Here is a 3,762-nt window from a genome sequence, read left to right on the forward strand (position 1 = left end):
GTCCTTTCCCCGCCCGGCTGAGACCCCGGCCCGGCCCCTCACGGGCAGAGGCCCCGCCCGCCTCCCTGAGCTCCTCCGCGGGGGTGATTTTGGGGCTCTTTTCCTGGTGCGACTTCAAATGCCATTTCCTTGCATCGAGCGCTACGTGTAGCGCTTTATTTATCACCTGAGAGATTGGAACAAGAGAAATGAGGCAGAGGTGTTGAACCAACAGCAGCCGCGGGCCTGGCTCCGTGTGGAGACTGGGATTATGTACCCAAGTTTATGCAAAAAAATGCCTTCTTTAATCCCAGTTAAGGAGTTCTTCTTACGCCTGTCAAGTCAGAGCGCTGTTAAATAACCTCCTGGTGGCTGTTACTGCCCTTCACAAGCCCAAAACACAGTTTCTGGAGGCAGTTGTGAGGCTGCTTTGTTCCCCCTGGCTGACGTGTGTTAAAAGCTTGATAATTGAATTACTGTCGCCTCCTCAGCAGCCAGGCTTACGGCCAAGGAGAACGCCTGTGGTTTGCTGTAACTGGACAACGGAGAGTGCCCGCAGAGGAAATTAAACTGTTAAAAGTTTTCCTTCCTGGCTCCTGGGCCTCAGCCCCTGCATGTCCCATCTTGCTCTGCCGCCTGCGTTCCTCCTCCTCTCGCAGGGATTACACAAAAGCCTCGAGTCCCTCAAACCGCCTTGGATGCAGAACCCACCTCGCTGTGTGTATTTGCAGTATTTAGGAGTTTTTTAACCTGGAGAAGGGAAGGCTGAGGGGAGACCTCAGCACCACCTACAACTGCCTCAAGGGAGCTTGTAGAGAGGTGGGTGCTGGGCTCTTCTCCCAGGTGATGGGGGATAGAACAAGGGGAAACGGCACCAAGCTGTGCCAAGGGAGGTTCAGGTTAGAGATAAGGAGGAAGTTCTCTCCTGAGAGGGTCGTCAGAAGCTGGAACAGGCTGCCCAGGGAGGTGGTGGAGTCACCATCCCTGGATGTGTTTAAAGAGCGGGTAGACGAGGTACTTAAGGATATGGTTTAGGGGGTAGACAGGAGCAGTTGGACGTGATGATCTCAGAGGGCTTTTCCAACCAAGCGATTCTGTGATTCTGTGATTTCCCAGTAGGGAACCGGAGCAGTGCAGCTGGAGGTGGATGGTGATGTCCTGACGCCCACTGCATCCCCCCAGCAGATCTCTGCCTGTGGAGAGAAATGCTCATCAGCGGGAGCGCCGGGATCCGCAGTTGTGTGGTGCCCTCTTTTCGGGGTCATCCGTTGTAAAGACCCCACAGTATCAGTGAGGGAACCCTCAAGGTAAGGCCTGGCTGATTTGGGGTTGTCCCTGCTTTCTGTTGTGGTGTTTTCTGCCTGCGTTGGTTGATTTTTTTTTTCCAGCGTAGGGCTACAAAGATGATCAAGGGAGTGGAGCATCTCCCTTATGTGGAAAGGCTGAGGGAGCTGGGGCTTTTTAGTTTGCAGAAGAGACTGAGGGGAGACCTCATTCATGGTTATAAATATTTAAAGGGTGAGTGTCACGAGGATGGAGCCAGGCTCTTCTCGGTGACAAACAATGATAGGACAAGGGGTATTGGACACAAACTGGAACACAGGAGGTTCCACTTCAATTGGAGAAGAAACTTCTTCTCAGTGAGGGTGACAGAGCCCTGGCCCAGGCTGCCCAGAGAGGTTGTGGAGTCTCCTTCTCTGCAGACATTCAAAACCCGCCTGGACGCCTTCCTGTGTAACCTCATCTGGGTGTTCCTGCTCCGGCAGGGGGATTGGACTGGATGAGCTTTGGAGGTCCCTTCCAATCCCTGACGTTCTGGGATTCTGTGATTTTTGAGGAGCAGAAGGAATGCAGATGTGGCAGGGAGCCTACCTGGCCTTGCTGGGTGGACGGCCTCAGGTCACCAGTTCATGGAGAGGTGGGAGAGTAGTGGTGGATAAATCCTGACACAAATTTGATCACCAGCACCGGCTCCAGAGGATCCTCCCCTTCCTTCCAGCAGGGCAGGAGCATCCGAGGGTTCAGTCCCTTGGTGCAGAGCCACCACCTCCTTTTGACACCTCCCTCGTGCTGCCAGGCCAGCACCAGCGATCCCTCCCTGTTCCTTTCAACCCAGTGACAGGTCCCAACCCTGAAACCCATTGGGCTCTGGGCTCAGTCCCTCTCCTGCTCCCCACCAGCCCCGATTTGCCTAATCCCCTGCACTGGGACCCCCGGAGCTGCCCCTAATGCTGGCCCTGCCACCCACCCTGGCCTGGTGCCCCCCTGCCCTGTGCCCACTCCCTGCTGTGGTGTGGTCCTGCTCCCTACAGCTGTGCCCCACTGGCACCGTAGGGGAGGGATGGGATGGGTCACTCTCCACCTCACTGCAGCCCCCACGGGGACACCCTGGGCTTGGGCCCATCCCATGGGCTGTGTGAGGCTGGGAGGCCCCAGGTTTGGGGTGGCCTCATGGGTTGTGTGGGACCCTGAGTTTGGTGTTGCCCCGTAGGTGCTATGGTGTTCAGGGTGACCCCATGTGGGGGTGCAAGACCCTGGGTTTGGGGCAGCCCTTTGGGCTGTGTCCTGCGATGGCTGCGTGGGGCCATGGGGTTGGGGTGATCCTTTGGGCTTTGTGGGGCTGCAAGGCCTAGGGCAGCCCCGAAGGCTCTGAGGGGCCGTGGAGTCCCTGTCTCAGGGCAGCCCCTCAGTGAGGCCAGCTGGTGCGGGCTGGTCCTGTGCTCCTGCCACAGGGTGCAGGGGACTTTTCTAACCGCCTTTGCTTGGTTTTCTACCCTGAAGTGCCAGCTGGGTGCTCCCCCGAGCAGCAGGAGGGTTGCCTTGTTTTTCCTGTTCTCCCAGGACATGTGGGCAGGGCAGTGCCCGAGCTGGGGCGCAAGGCAGAGCACCCAGCAAAGCCCAAACCCCTGCTCGGGGTGCACGGTGCTGCCCAGCGCCCACAAGTTTGCAGGGGTCACTCCTCGAGGGGTGGCAGTGGGCTGTGTTGCCTGGGAGCGCAACTGGGTTTGTCTTGGTGATGCTGCTGAGTGATTTTGGGAACAGGAGCAGCCAGGTCATCGCTGGTGAGGTGGGTAAAGCTGTTGTTTGTGGGTTGAGTGGGGATAAGGGGTTGAGCCACCTATTGCAGCCGTTTGGGAGGGTGCGAGTGGAGCATTTGGGTTGGAAGAGCTGACCTTGATTAGAGATTAGAGATTGTTGTTGGGTTCTTTGCTAATCCCTAATCCCTTAATGCTCCTCTGAGTGATAATACGTGAATCAGAAGCAGGCGTGGACCCATCTCGGAGGTGGGTGTTGGGCTCCTCCCCTTCTGTGTGGGCCAGAACAAACTGGGGAGGTGCTGCTGGGGTTGGTACAGACACGAGGTGGCAGCTGGGCTCCTCCTTTCTGTTTGGTGCCACGTCCATCACCCGCTGAGAGGAGCAGCCAGTGGCTGCGGGGCAGCTTCTCACACTGATAGCAAAGAGGGAGCCTCCTGCGTGTCCTCAAAACTCAGCTGAAGCAGTTCAAAGGGGAACGAACGTGTGCTGTTCCCTACATCAGCCCCAGCTTAGAGAAAGAGGGGTTTTGTGCAGTTCTCACCACCCAGCTCTGCTGTGGAGGGAGAAAGGCTTTTCTCCTGGCACTTGGAAGCACCATGAGGTCTCCTAGGGCTGGGAAAGATGGGTAAAAACCATGGCAAACCGATGAATTGAGATATTACGCATATATATCAGCATTTCCCTTGTTTCACCTTGCAGCCTGTTAGTGAGGAAGCGTGCTGTGCCTTTTGGATGTCTCCTGCTG

Source organism: Mesitornis unicolor, unplaced genomic scaffold, assembly GCF_000695765.1.
Source record: "Mesitornis unicolor isolate BGI_N332 unplaced genomic scaffold, ASM69576v1 scaffold45005, whole genome shotgun sequence".
Lineage (NCBI taxonomy): Eukaryota > Metazoa > Chordata > Aves > Mesitornithiformes > Mesitornithidae > Mesitornis > Mesitornis unicolor.